The sequence below is a fragment of the Dendrobates tinctorius genome, unplaced genomic scaffold (assembly GCF_039654945.1).
Source record: "Dendrobates tinctorius isolate UK_male_01 unplaced genomic scaffold, ASM3965494v1 ptg000254l, whole genome shotgun sequence".
NCBI classification, from domain to species: Eukaryota; Metazoa; Chordata; class Amphibia; order Anura; family Dendrobatidae; genus Dendrobates; species Dendrobates tinctorius.
This window is the reverse complement of record NW_027361921.1, coordinates 29,271,252-29,287,390: the sequence shown is the minus strand read 5'-3', so window position 1 is coordinate 29,287,390 and position 16,139 is coordinate 29,271,252.

Genomic DNA, 16,139 nt, shown 5'->3' with positions numbered 1-16,139 from the left:
AAATTTCAATCCTGCATGATTCTACCAAGAAATGTGATTCTTCATTCAAAACACTGGTTTTTGCTATTGGGCTCTATTGAATAATGAATGTTTTGAATTTTCTCCAAAAGTAAAGTAGTTGCAAACTCATCCTTTTAGAGTCTTGTTTGGGCTCATGAGAGGAGTAGAGAAACATCAAAAATTACAGTCCTGCACGATTCTACCAAGAAATGTGAGTGTTCATTCAAACCGCTGGTTTTTGATAGTTTGGGCCCTATTGAATAATGAATGTTTTGAATTTTCTCCAAAAGTACAGTAGTTGCAAACTCATCCTTTTAGAAACTTGTTTGGGCTGTTGAGAGGAGTAAAAAAACATCAAAAATTTCAATCCTGCATGATTCTACCAAGAAATGTGATTCTTCATTCAAAACGCTGGCTTTTGCTATTGGGATCTATTGAATAATGAATGTTTTGAATTTTCTCCAAAAGTAAAGTAGTTGCAAACTCATCCTTTTAGAGTCTTGTTTGGGCTCATGAGAGGAGTAGAAGAACATCAAAAATTTCAGTCCTGCACGATTCTACCAAGAAATGTGAGTGTTCATTCAAACCGCTGGTTTTTGATAGTTTGGGCCCTATTGAATAATGAATGTTTTGAATTTTCTCCAAAAGTAAAGTAATTGCAAACTCATCCTTTTAGAAACTTGTTTGGGCTGTTGAGAGGAGTAAAAAACCATCAAAAATTTCAATCCTGCATGATTCTACCAAGAAATGTGATTCTTCATTCAAAACGCTGGTTTTTGCTATTGGGCTCTATTGAATAATGAATGTTTTGAATTTTCTCCAAAAGTAAAGTAGTTGCAAACTCATCCTTTTAGAGACTTGTTTGGGCTCATGAGAGGAGTAGAAAAACATCAAAAATTTCAGTCCTGCACGATTCTACCAAGAAATGTGAGTGTTCATTCAAACCGCTGGTTTTTGATAGTTTGGGCCCTATTGAATAATGAATGTTTTGAATTTTCTCCAAAAGTAAAGTAGTTGCAAACTCATCCTTTTAGAAACTTGTTTGGGCTGTTGATAGGAGTAAAATACCATCAAAAATTTCAATCCTGCATGATTCTACCAAGAAATGTGATTCTTCATTCAAAACGCTGGTTTTTGCTATTGGGCTCTATTGAATAATGAATGTTTTGAATTTTCTCCAAAAGTATAGTTGCAAACTCATCGTTTTAGAGACTTGTTTGGGCTCATGAGAGGAGTATAAAAACATCAAAAATTTCAGTCCTGCACGATTCTACCAAGAAATGTGAGTGTTCATTCAAACCGCTGGTTTTTGATAGTTTGGGCCCTATTGCATTATGAATGTTTTGAATTTTCTCCAAAAGTACAGTAGTTGCAAACTCATCCTTTTAGAAACTTGTTTGGGCTGTTGAGAGGAGTAAAAAACCATCAAAAATTTCAATCCTGCATGATTCTACCAAGAAATGTGATTCTTCATTCAAAACGCTGGTTTTTGCTATTGGGCTCTATTGAATAATGAATGTTTTGAATTTTCTCCAAAAGTAAAGTAGTTGCAAACTCATCCTTTTAGAGTCTTGTTTGGGCTCATGAGAGGAGTAGAAGAACATCAAAAATTTCAGTCCTGCACGATTCTACCAAGAAATGTGAGTGTTCATTCAAACCGCTGGTTTTTGATAGTTTGGGCCCTATTGCATAATGAATGTTTTGAATTTTCTCCAAAAGTAAAGTAATTGCAAACTCATCCTTTTAGAAACTTGTTTGGGCTGTTGAGAGGAGTAAAAAACCATCAAAAATTTCAATCCTGCATGATTCTACCAAGAAATGTGATTCTTCATTCAAAACGCTGGTTTTTGCTATTGGGCTCTATTGAATAATGAATGTTTTGAATTTTCTCCAAAAGTAATGTAGTTGCAAACTCATCCTTTTAGAGTCTTGTTTGGGATCATGAGATGAGTAGAAAAACATCAAAAATTTCAGTCCTGCACGATTCTACCAAGAAATGTGAGTGTTCATTCAAACCGCTGGTTTTTGAGCTTGGGCCCTATTGAATAATGAATGTTTTGAATTTTCTCCAAAAGTAAAGTAGTTGCAAACTCATCCTTTTAGAAACTTGTTTGGGCTGTTGAGAGGAGTAAAAAACCATCAAAAATTTCAATCCTGCATGATTCTACCAAGAAATGTGATTCTTCATTCAAAACGCTGGTTTTTGCTATTGGGCTCTATTGAATAATGAATGTTTTGAATTTTCTCCAAAAGTAAAGTAGTTGCAAACTCATCCTTTTAGAGTCTTGTTGGGTCTCATGAGAGGAGTAGAAGAACATGAAAAATTTCAGTCCTGCACGATTCTACCAAGAAATGTGAGTGCTCATTCAAACTGCTGGTTTTTGATAGTTTGGGCCCTATTGAATAATGAATGTTTTGAATTTTCTCCAAAAGTAAAGTAGTTGCAAACTCATCCTTTTAGAAACTTGTTTGGGCTGTTGAGAGGAGTAAAAAACCATCAAAAATTTCAATCCTGCATGATTCTACCAAGAAATGTGATTCTTCATTTAAAATGCTGATTTTTGCTAATGGGCTCTATTGAATAATGAATGTTTTGAATTTTCTCCAAAAGTAAAGTAGTTGCAAACTCATCCTTTTAGAGACTTGTTTGGGCTCATGAGAGGAGTAGAAAAACATCAAAAATTTTCAGTCCTGCACGATTCTACCAAGAAATGTGTGTTCATTTAAACCGCTGGTTTTTTATATTTTTGGCCCTATTGAATAATGAATGTTTTGAATTTTCTCCAAAAGTAAAGTAGTTGCAAACTCATCCTTTTAGAAACTTGTTTGGGCTGTTGAGAGGAGTAAAAAACCATCAAAAATTTCAATCCTGCATGATTCTACCAAGAAATGTGATTCTTCATTCAAAACCTGATTTTTGCTATTGGGCTCTATTGAATAATGAATGTTTTGAATTTTCTCTAAAAGTAAAGTAGTTGCAAACTCATCCTTTTAGAGACTTGTTTGGGCTCATGAGAGGAGTAGAAAAACATCAAAAATTTCAGTCCTGCTCGATTCTACAAAGAAATGTGTGTTCATTCAAACCGCTGGTTTTTGATATTTTGGGCCCTATTGAATAATGAATGTTTTGAATTTTCTCCAAAAGTAAAGTAGTTGCAAACTCATCCTTTTAGAAACTTGTTTGGGCTGTTGAGAGGAGTAAAAAACCATCAAAAATTTCAATCCTGCATGATTCTACCAAGAAATGTGATTCTTCATTCAAAACCTGATTTTTGCTATTGGGCTCTATTGAATAATGAATGTTTTGAATTTTCTCCAAAAGTAAAGTAGTTGCAAACTCATCCTTTTAGAGACTTGTTTGGGCTGTTGAGAGGAGTAAAAAACCATCAAAAATTTCAATCCTGCATGATTCTACCAAGAAATGTGATTCTTCATTCAAAACGCTGGCTTTTGCTATTGGGATCTATTGAATAATGAATGTTCTGAATTTTCTCCAAAAGTAAAGTAGTTGCAAACTCATCCTTTTAGAGTCTTGTTTGGGCTCATGAGAGGAGTAGAATAACATCAAATATTTCAGTCCTGCACGATTCTACCAAGAAATGTGAGTGTTCATTCAAACCGCTGGTTTTTGATAGTTTGGGCCCTATTGAATAATGAATGTTTTGAATTTTCTCCAAAAGTAAAGTAGTTGCAAACTCATCCTTTTAGAAACTTGTTTGGGCTGTTGAGAGGAGTAAAAAACCATCAAAAATTTAAATCCTGCATGATTCTACCAAGAAATGTGATTCTTCATTTAAAACGCAGATTTTTGCTATTGGGCTCTATTGAATAATGACTGTTTTGAATTTTCTCCAAAAGTAAAGTAGTTGCAAACTCATCCTTTTAGAGACTTGTTTGGGCTCATGAGAGGAGTAGAAAAACATCAAAAATTTCAGTCCTGCACGATTCTACCAAGAAATGTGTGTTCATTCAAACCGCTGGTTTTTGATAATTTGGGCCCTATTGAATAATGAATGTTTTGAATTTTCTCCAAAGTAAAGTAGTTGCAAACTCATCCTTTTAGAAACTTGTTTGGGCTGTTGAGAGGAGTAAAAAAACCATCAAAAATTTCAATCCTGCATGATTCTACCAAGAAATCTGATTCTTCATTCAAAACCTGATTTTTGCTATTGGGCTCTATTGAATAATGAATGTTTTGAATTTTCTCCAAAAGTAAAGTAGTTGCAAACTCATCCTTTTAGAGACTTGTTTGTGCTCATGAGAGGAGTAGAAAACATCAAAAATTTCAGTCCTGCACGATTCTACCAAGAAATGTGTGTTCATTCAAACCGCTGGTTTTTTATATTTTTGGCCCTATTGAATAATGAATGTTTTGAATTTTCTCCAAAAGTAAAGTAGTTGCAAACTCATCCTTTTAGAAACTTGTTTGGGCTGTTGAGAGGAGTAAAAAACCATCAAAAATTTCAATCCTGCATGATTCTACCAAGAAATGTGATTCTTCATTCAAAACGCTGGTTTTTGCTATTGGGCTCTATTGAATAATGAATGTTTTGAATTTTTTCCAAAAGTAAAGTAGTTGCAAACTCATCCTTTTAGAGTCTTGTTGGGTCTCATGAGAGGAGTAGAACAACATGAAAAATTTCAGTCCTGCACGTTTCTACCAAGAAATGTGAGTGCTCATTCAAACTGCTGTTTTTTGATAGTTTGGGCCCTATTGAATAATGAATGTTTTGAATTTTCTCCAAAAGTAAAGTAGTTGCAAACTCATCCTTTTAGAAACTTGTTTGGGCTGTTGAGAGGAGTAAAAAACCATCAAAAATTTCAATCCTGCATGATTCTACCAAGAAATGTGATTCTTCATTTAAAATGCTGATTTTTGCTATTGGGCTCTATTGAATAATGAATGTTTTGAATTTTCTCCAAAAGTAAAGTAGTTGCAAACTCATCCTTTTAGAGACTTGTTTGGGCTCATGAGAGGAGTAGAAAAACATCAAAAATTTCAGTCCTGCACGATTCTACAAAGAAATGTGTGTTCATTCAAACCGCTGGTTTTTTATATTTTTGGCCCTATTGAATAATGAATGTTTTGAATTTTCTCCAAAAGTAAAGTAGTTGCAAACTCATCCTTTTAGAAACTTGTTTGGGCTGTTGAGAGGAGTAAAAAACCATCAAAAATTTCAATCCTGCATGATTCTACCAAGAAATGTGATTCTTCATTCAAAACCTGATTTTTGCTATTGGGCTCTATTGAATAATGAATGTTTTGAATTTTCTCTAAAAGTAAAGTAGTTGCAAACTCATCCTTTTAGAGACTTGTTTGGGCTCATGAGAGGAGTAGAAAAACATCAAAAATTTCAGTCCTGCTCGATTCTACAAAGAAATGTGTGTTCATTCAAACCGCTGGTTTTTGATATTTTGGGCCCTGTTGAATAATGAATGTTTTGAATTTTCTCCAAAAGTAAAGTAGTTGCAAACTCATCCTTTTAGAAACTTGTTTGGGCTGTTGAGAGGAGTAAAAAACCATCAAAAATTTCAATCCTGCATGATTCTACCAAGAAATGTGATTCTTCATTCAAAACGCTGGTTTTTGCTATTGGGCTCTATTGAATAATGAATGTTTTGAATTTTCTCCAAAAGTAAAGTAGTTGCAAACTCATCCTTTTAGAGTCTTGTTTGGGATCATGAGATGAGTAGAAAAACATCAAAAATTTCAGTCCTGCACGATTCTACCAAGAAATGTGAGTGTTCATTCAAACCGCTGGCTTTTGATAGTTTGGGCCCTATTGCATTATGAATGTTTTGAATTTTCTCCAAAAGTAAAGTAGTTGCAAACTCATCCTTTTAGAAACTTGTTTGGGCTGTTGAGAGGAGTAAAAAAACCATCAAAAATTTCAATCCTGCATGATTCTACCAAGAAATCTGATTCTTCATTCAAAACCTGATTTTTGCTATTGGGCTCTATTGAATAATGAATGTTTTGAATTTTCTCCAAAAGTAAAGTAGTTGCAAACTCATCCTTTTAGAGACTTGTTTGTGCTCATGAGAGGAGTAGAAAACATCAAAAATTTCAGTCCTGCACGATTCTACCAAGAAATGTGTGTTCATTCAAACCGCTGGTTTTTTATATTTTTGGCCCTATTGAATAATGAATGTTTTGAATTTTCTCCAAAAGTAAAGTAGTTGCAAACTCATCCTTTTAGAAACTTGTTTGGGCTGTTGAGAGGAGTAAAAAACCATCAAAAATTTCAATCCTGCATGATTCTACCAAGAAATGTGATTCTTCATTCAAAACGCTGGTTTTTGCTATTGGGCTCTATTGAATAATGAATGTTTTGAATTTTTTCCAAAAGTAAAGTAGTTGCAAACTCATCCTTTTAGAGTCTTGTTGGGTCTCATGAGAGGAGTAGAACAACATGAAAAATTTCAGTCCTGCACGATTCTACCAAGAAATGTGAGTGCTCATTCAAACTGCTGTTTTTTGATAGTTTGGGCCCTATTGAATAATGAATGTTTTGAATTTTCTCCAAAAGTAAAGTAGTTGCAAACTCATCCTTTTAGAAACTTGTTTGGGCTGTTGAGAGGAGTAAAAAACCATCAAAAATTTCAATCCTGCATGATTCTACCAAGAAATGTGACTCTTCATTTAAAATGCTGATTTTTGCTATTGGGCTCTATTGAATAATGAATGTTTTGAATTTTCTCCAAAAGTAAAGTAGTTGCAAACTCATCCTTTTAGAGACTTGTTTGGGCTCATGAGAGGAGTAGAAAAACATCAAAAATTTCAGTCCTGCACGATTCTACAAAGAAATGTGTGTTCATTCAAACCGCTGGTTTTTTATATTTTTGGCCCTATTGAATAATGAATGTTTTGAATTTTCTCCAAAAGTAAAGTAGTTGCAAACTCATCCTTTTAGAAACTTGTTTGGGCTGTTGAGAGGAGTAAAAAACCATCAAAAATTTCAATCCTGCATGATTCTACCAAGAAATGTGATTCTTCATTCAAAACCTGATTTTTGCTATTGGGCTCTATTGAATAATGAATGTTTTGAATTTTCTCTAAAAGTAAAGTAGTTGCAAACTCATCCTTTTAGAGACTTGTTTGGGCTCATGAGAGGAGTAGAAAAACATCAAAAATTTCAGTCCTGCTCGATTCTACAAAGAAATGTGTGTTCATTCAAACCGCTGGTTTTTGATATTTTGGGCCCTGTTGAATAATGAATGTTTTGAATTTTCTCCAAAAGTAAAGTAGTTGCAAACTCATCCTTTTAGAAACTTGTTTGGGCTGTTGAGAGGAGTAAAAAACCATCAAAAATTTCAATCCTGCATGATTCTACCAAGAAATGTGATTCTTCATTCAAAACGCTGGTTTTTGCTATTGGGCTCTATTGAATAATGAATGTTTTGAATTTTCTCCAAAAGTAAAGTAGTTGCAAACTCATCCTTTTAGAGTCTTGTTTGGGATCATGAGATGAGTAGAAAAACATCAAAAATTTCAGTCCTGCACGATTCTACCAAGAAATGTGAGTGTTCATTCAAACCGCTGGTTTTTGATAGTTTGGGCCCTATTGCATTATGAATGTTTTGAATTTTCTCCAAAAGTAAAGTAGTTGCAAACTCATCCTTTTAGAAACTTGTTTGGGCTGTTGAGAGGAGTAAAATACCATCAAAAATTTCAATCCTGCATGATTCTACCAAGAAATGTGATTCTTCATTCAAAACCTGATTTTTGCTATTGGGCTCTATTGAATAATGAATGTTTTGAATTTTCTCCAAAAGTAAAGTAGTTGCAAACTCATCCTTTTAGAGACTTGTTTGGGCTGTTGAGAGGAGTAAAAAACCATCAAAAATTTCAATCCTGCATGATTCTACCAAGAAATGTGATTCTTCATTCAAAACGCTGGCTTTTGCTATTGGGATCTATTGAATAATGAATGTTTTGAATTTTCTCCAAAAGTAAAGTAGTTGCAAACTCATCCTTTTAGAGTGTTGTTTGGGCTCATGAGAGGAGTAGAATAACATCAAAAATTTCAGTCCTGCACGATTCTACCAAGAAATGTGAGTGTTCATACAAACCACTGGTTTTTGATAGTTTGGGCCCTATTGAATAATGAATGTTTTGAATTTTCTCCAAAAGTAAAGTAGTTGCAAACTCATCCTTTTAGAAACTTGTTTGGGCTGTTGAGAGGAGTAAAAAACCATCAAAAATTTAAATCCTGCATGATTCTACCAAGAAATGTGATTCTTCATTTAAAACGCAGATTTTTGCTATTGGGCTCTATTGAATAATGAATGTTTTGAATTTTCTCCAAAAGTAAAGTAGTTGCAAACTCATCCTTTTAGAGACTTGTTTGTGCTCATGAGAGGAGTAGAAAAACTTCAAAAATTTCAGTCCTGCACGATTCTACAAAGAAATGTGTGTTCATTCAAACCGCTGGTTTTTGATATTTTGGGCCCTATTGAATAATGAATGTTTTGAATTTTCTCCAAAAGTAAAGTAGTTGCAAACTCATCCTTTTAGAAACTTGTTTGGGCTGTTGAGAGGAGTAAAAAACCATCAAAAATTTCAATCCTGCATGATTCTACCAATAAATGTGATTCTTCATTCAAAACGCTGGTTTTTGCTATTGGGCTCTATTGAATAATGAATGTTTTAAATTTTCTCCAAAAGTAAAGTAGTTGCAAACTCATCCTTTTAGAGTCTTGTTGGGGCTCATGAGAGGAGTAGAAGAACATCAAAAATTTCAGTCCTGCACGATTCTACCAAGAAAAGTGATTCTTCATTCAAAACCTGATTTTTGCTATCGGCTCTATTGAATAATGAATGTTTTGAATTTTCTCTAAAAGTAAAGTAGTTGCAAACTTATCCTTTTAGAGACTTGTTTGGGCTCATGAGAGGAGTAGAAAAACATCAAAAATTTCAGTCCTGCTCGATTCTACAAAGAAATGTGTGTTCATTCAAACCGCTGGTTTTTGATATTTTGGGCCCTATTGAATAATGAATGTTTTGAATTTTCTCCAAAAGTAAAGTAGTTGCAAACTCATCCTTTTAGAAACTTGTTTGGGCTGTTGAGAGGAGTAAAAAACCATCAAAAATTTCAATCCTGCATGATTCTACCAAGAAATGTGATTCTTCATTCAAAACGCTGGTTTTTGCTATTGGGCTCTATTGAATAATGAATGTTTTGAATTTTCTCCAAAAGTAAAGTAGTTGCAAACTCATCCTTTTAGAGTCTTGTTTGGGATCATGAGATGAGTAGAAAAACATCAAAAATTTCAGTCCTGCACGATTCTACCAAGAAATGTGAGTGTTCATTCAAACCGCTGGTTTTTGATAGTTTGGGCCCTATTGCATTATAAATGTTTTGAATTTTCTCCAAAAGTAAAGTAGTTGCAAACTCATCCTTTTAGAAACTTGTTTGGGCTGTTGAGAGGAGTAAAAAACCATCAAAAATTTCAATCCTCCATGATTCTACCAAGAAATGTGATTCTTCATTCAAAACCTGATTTTTGCTATTGGGCTCTATTGAATAATGAATGTTTTGAATTTTCTCCAAAAGTAAAGTAGTTGCAAACTCATCCTTTTAGAGACTTGTTTGGGCTGTTGAGAGGAGTAAAAAACCATCAAAAATTTCAATCCTGCATGATTCTACCAAGAAATGTGATTCTTCATTCAAAACGCTGGCTTTTGCTATTGGGATCTATTGAATAATGAATGTTTTGAATTTTCTCCAAAAGTAAAGTAGTTGCAAACTCATCCTTTTAGAGTCTTGTTTGGGCTCATGAGAGGAGTAGAAAAACATCAAAAATTTCAGTCCTGCACGATTCTACCAAGAAATGTGTGTTCATTCAAACCGCTGGTTTTTTATATTTTTGTCCCTATTGAATAATGAATGTTTTGAATTTTCTCCAAAAGTAAAGTAGTTGCAAACTCATCCTTTTAGAAACTTGTTTGGGCTGTTGAGAGGAGTAAAAAACCATCAAAAATTTCAATCCTGCATGATTCTACCAAGAAATGTGATTCTTCATTCAAAACCTGATTTTTGCTATTGGGCTCTATTGAATAATGAATGTTTTGAATTTTCTCTAAAAGTAAAGTAGTTGCAAACTCATCCTTTTAGAGACTTGTTTGGGCTCATGAGAGGAGTAGAAAAACATCAAAAATTTCAGTCCTGCTCGATTCTACAAAGAAATGTGTGTTCATTCAAACCGCTGGTTTTTGATATTTTGGGCCCTATTGAATAATGAATGTTTTGAATTTTCTCCAAAAGTAAAGTAGTTGCAAACTCATCCTTTTAGAAACTTGTTTGGGCTGTTGAGAGGAGTAAAAAACCATCAAAAATTTCAATCCTGCATGATTCTACCAAGAAATGTGATTCTTCATTCAAAACGCTGGTTTTTGCTATTGGGCTCTATTGAATAATGAATGTTTTGAATTTTCTCCAAAAGTAAAGTAGTTGCAAACTCATCCTTTTAGAGTCTTGTTTGGGATCATGAGATGAGTAGAAAAACATCAAAAATTTCAGTCCTGCACGATTCTACCAAGAAATGTGAGTGTTCATTCAAACCGCTGGTTTTTGATAGTTTGGGCCCTATTGAATAATAAATGTTTTGAATTTTCTCCAAAAGTAAAGTAGTTGCAAACTCATCCTTTTAGAAACTTGTTTGGGCTGTTGAGAGGAGTAAAAAACCATCAAAAATTTCAATCCTGCATGATTCTACCAAGAAATGTGATTCTTCATTCAAAACGCTGGTTTTTGCTATTGGGCTCTATTGAATAATGAATGTTTTGAATTTTCTCCAAAAGTAAAGTAGTTGCAAACTCATCCTTTTAGAGACTTGTTTGGGCTCATGAGAGGAGTAGAAAAACATCAAAAATTTCAGTCCTGCACGATTCTACCAAGAAATGTGAGTGTTCATTCAAACCGCTGGTTTTTGACAGTTTGGGCCCTATTGCATAATGAATGTTTTGAATTTTCTCCAAAAGTAAAGTAGTTGCAAACTCATCCTTTCAGAAACTTGTTTGGGCTGTTGAGAGGAGTAAAAAACCATCAAAAATTTCAATCCTGCATGATTCTACCAAGAAATGTGATTCTTCATTCAAAACGCTGGTTTTTGCTATTGGGCTCTATTGAATAATGAATGTTTTGAATTTTCTCCAAAAGTAAAGTAGTTGCAAACTCATCCTTTTAGAGTCTTGTTTGGGCTCATGAGAGGAGTAGAAAAACATCAAAAATTACAGTCCTGCACGATTCTACCAAGAAATGTGAGTGTTCATTCAAACCGCTGGTTTTTGATAGTTTGGGCCCTATTGAATAATGAATGTTTTGAATTTTCTCCAAAAGTACAGTAGTTGCAAACTCATCCTTTTAGAAACTTGTTTGGGCTGTTGAGAGGAGTAAAAAACCATCAAAAATTTCAATCCTGCATGATTCTACCAAGAAATGTGATTCTTCATTCAAAACGCTGGCTTTTGCTATTGGGATCTATTGAATAATGAATGTTTTGAATTTTCTCCAAAAGTAAAGTAGTTGCAAACTCATCCTTTTAGAGTCTTGTTTGGGCTCATGAGATGAGTAGAAAAACATCAAAAATTTCAGTCCTGCACGATTCTACCAAGAAATGTGAGTGTTCATTCAAACCGCTGGTTTTTGAGTTTGGGCCCTATTGAATAATGAATGTTTTGAATTTTCTCCAAAAGTAAAGTAGTTGCAAACTCATCCTTTTAGAAACTTGTTTGGGCTGTTGAGAGGAGTAAAAAACCATCAAAAATTTCAATCCTGCATGATTCTACCAAGAAATGTGATTCTTCATTCAAAACGCTGGTTTTTGCTATTGGGCTCTATTGAATAATGAATGTTTTGAATTTTCTCCAAAAGTAAAGTAGTTGCAAACTCATCCTTTTAGAGTCTTGTTTGGGATCATGAGATGAGTAGAAAAACATCAAAAATTTCAGTCCTGCACGATTCTACCAAGAAATGTGAGTGTTCATTCAAACCGCTGGTTTTTGATAGTTTGGACCCTATTGCATTATAAATGTTTTGAATTTTCTCCAAAAGTAAAGTAGTTGCAAACTCATCCTTTTAGAAACTTGTTTGGGCTGTTGAGAGGAGTAAAAAACCATCAAAAATTTCAATCCTCCATGATTCTACCAAGAAATGTGATTCTTCATTCAAAACCTGATTTTTGCTATTGGGCTCTATTGAATAATGAATGTTTTGAATTTTCTCCAAAAGTAAAGTAGTTGCAAACTCATCCTTTTAGAGACTTGTTTGGGCTGTTGAGAGGAGTAAAAAACCATCAAAAATTTCAATCCTGCATGATTCTACCAAGAAATGTGAATCTTCATTCAAAACGCTGGCTTTTGCTATTGGGATCTATTGAATAATGAATGTTTTGAATTTTCTCCAAAAGTAAAGTAGTTGCAAACTCATCCTTTTAGAGTCTTGTTTGGGCTCATGAGAGGAGTAGAATAACATCAAAAATTTCAGTCCTGCACGATTCTACCAAGAAATGTGTGTTCATTCAAACCGCTGGTTTTTTATATTTTTGTCCCTATTGAATAATGAATGTTTTGAATTTTCTCCAAAAGTAAAGTAGTTGCAAACTCATCCTTTTAGAAACTTGTTTGGGCTGTTGAGAGGAGTAAAAAACCATCAAAAATTTCAATCCTGCATGATTCTACCAAGAAATGTGATTCTTCATTCAAAACGCTGGTTTTTGCTATTGGGCTCTATTGAATAATGAATGTTTTGAATTTTCTCCAAAAGTAAAGTAGTTGCAAACTCATCCTTTTAGAGTCTTGTTTGGGATCATGAGATGAGTAGAAAAACATCAAAAATTTCAGTCCTGCACGATTCTACCAAGAAATGTGAGTGTTCATTCAAACCGCTGGTTTTTGATAGTTTGGGCCCTATTGAATAATAAATGTTTTGAATTTTCTCCAAAAGTAAAGTAGTTGCAAACTCATCCTTTTAGAAACTTGTTTGGGCTGTTGAGAGGAGTAAAAAACCATCAAAAATTTCAATCCTGCATGATTCTACCAAGAAATGTGATTCTTCATTCAAAACGCTGGTTTTTGCTATTGGGCTCTATTGAATAATGAATGTTTTGAATTTTCTCCAAAAGTAAAGTAGTTGCAAACTCATCCTTTTAGAGACTTGTTTGGGCTCATGAGAGGAGTAGAAAAACATCAAAAATTTCAGTCCTGCACGATTCTACCAAGAAATGTGAGTGTTCATTCAAACCGCTGGTTTTTGACAGTTTGGGCCCTATTGCATAATGAATGTTTTGAATTTTCTCCAAAAGTAAAGTAGTTGCAAACTCATCCTTTTAGAAACTTGTTTGGGCTGTTGAGAGGAGTAAAAAACCATCAAAAATTTCAATCCTGCATGATTCTACCAAGAAATGTGATTCTTCATTCAAAACGCTGGTTTTTGCTATTGGGCTCTATTGAATAATGAATGTTTTGAATTTTCTCCAAAAGTAAAGTAGTTGCAAACTCATCCTTTTAGAGACTTGTTTGGGCTCATGAGAGGAGTAGAAAAACATCAAAAATTTCAGTCCTGCACGATTCTACTAAGAAATGTGAGTGTTCATTCAAACCGCTGGTTTTTGACAGTTTGGGCCCTATTGCATAATGAATGTTTTGAATTTTCTCCAAAAGTAAAGTAGTTGCAAACTCATCCTTTTAGAAACTTGTTTGGGCTGTTGAGAGGAGTAAAAAAACATCAAAAATTTCAATCCTGCATGATTCTACCAAGAAATGTGATTCTTCATTCAAAACCTGATTTTTGCTATTGGGCTCTATTGAATAATGAATGTTTTGAATTTTCTCCAAAAGTAAAGTAGTTGCAAACTCATCCTTTTAGAGACTTGTTTGGGCTCATGAGAGGAGTAGAAAAACATCAAAAATTTCAGTCCTGCACGATTCTACCAAGAAATGTGAGTGTTCATTCAAACCGCTGGTTTTTGATAGTTTGGGCCCTATTGAATAATGAATGTTTTGAATTTTCTCCAAAAGTAAAGTAGTTGCAAACTCATCCTTTTAGAAACTTGTTTGGGCTGTTGAGAGGAGTAAAAAACCATCAAAAATTTCAATCCTGCATGATTCTACCAAGAAATGTGATTCTTCATTCAAAACGCTGGTTTTTGCTATTGGGCTCTATTGAATAATGAATGTTTTGAATTTTCTCCAAAAGTAAAGTAGTTGCAAACTCATCCTTTTAGAGTCTTGTTTGGGCTCATGAGAGGAGTAGAAAAACATCAAAAATTACAGTCCTGCACGATTCTACCAAGAAATGTGAGTGTTCATTCAAACCGCTGGTTTTTGATAGTTTGGGCCCTATTGAATAATGAATGTTTTGAATTTTCTCCAAAAGTACAGTAGTTGCAAACTCATCCTTTTAGAAACTTGTTTGGGCTGTTGAGAGGAGTAAAAAACCATCAAAAATTTCAATCCTGCATGATTCTACCAAGAAATGTGATTCTTCATTCAAAACGCTGGCTTTTGCTATTGGGATCTATTGAATAATGAATGTTTTGAATTTTCTCCAAAAGTAAAGTAGTTGCAAACTCATCCTTTTAGAGTCTTGTTTGGGCTCATGAGAGGAGTAGAAGAACATCAAAAATTTCAGTCCTGCACGATTCTACCAAGAAATGTGAGTGTTCATTCAAACCGCTGGTTTTTGATAGTTTGGGCCCTATTGAATAATGAATGTTTTGAATTTTCTCCAAAAGTAAAGTAATTGCAAACTCATCCTTTTAGAAACTTGTTTGGGCTGTTGAGAGGAGTAAAAAACCATCAAAAATTTCAATCCTGCATGATTCTACCAAGAAATGTGATTCTTCATTCAAAACGCTGGTTTTTGCTATTGGGCTCTATTGAATAATGAATGTTTTGAATTTTCTCCAAAAGTAATGTAGTTGCAAACTCATCCTTTTAGAGTCTTGTTTGGGATCATGAGATGAGTAGAAAAACATCAAAAATTTCAGTCCTGCACGATTCTACCAAGAAATGTGAGTGTTCATTCAAACCGCTGGTTTTTGAGTTTGGGCCCTATTGAATAATGAATGTTTTGAATTTTCTCCAAAAGTAAAGTAGTTGCAAACTCATCCTTTTAGAAACTTGTTTGGGCTGTTGAGAGGAGTAAAAAACCATCAAAAATTTCAATCCTGCATGATTCTACCAAGAAATGTGATTCTTCATTCAAAACGCTGGTTTTTGCTATTGGGCTCTATTGAATAATGAATGTTTTGAATTTTCTCCAAAAGTAAAGTAGTTGCAAACTCATCCTTTTAGAGTCTTGTTGGGTCTCATGAGAGGAGTAGAAGAACATGAAAAATTTCAGTCCTGCACGATTCTACCAAGAAATGTGAGTGCTCATTCAAACTGCTGGTTTTTGATAGTTTGGGCCCTATTGAATAATGAATGTTTTGAATTTTCTCCAAAAGTAAAGTAGTTGCAAACTCATCCTTTTAGAAACTTATTTGGGCTGTTGAGAGGAGTAAAAAACCATCAAAAATTTCAATCCTGCATGATTCTACCAAGAAATGTGATTCTTCATTTAAAATGCTGATTTTTGCTAATGGGCTCTATTGAATAATGAATGTTTTGATTTTTCTCCAAAAGTAAAGTAGTTGCAAACTCATCCTTTTAGAGACTTGTTTGGGCTCATGAGAGGAGTAGAAAAACATCAAAAATTTCAGTCCTGCACGATTCTACCAAGAAATGTGTGTTCATTTAAACCGCTGTTTTTTTATATTTTTGGCCCTATTGAATAATGAATGTTTTGAATTTTCTCCAAAAGTAAAGTAGTTGCAAACTCATCCTTTTAGAAACTTGTTTGGGCTGTTGAGAGGAGTAAAAAACCATCAAAAATTTCAATCCTGCATGATTCTACCAAGAAATGTGATTCTTCATTCAAAACCTGATTTTTGCTATTGGGCTCTATTGAATAATGAATGTTTTGAATTTTCTCTAAAAGTAAAGTAGTTGCAAACTCATCCTTTTAGAGACTTGTTTGGGCTCATGAGAGGAGTAGAAAAACATCAAAAATTTCAGTCCTGCTCGATTCTACAAAGAAATGTGTGTTCATTCAAACCGCTGGTTTTTGATATTTTGGGCCCTATTGAATAATGAA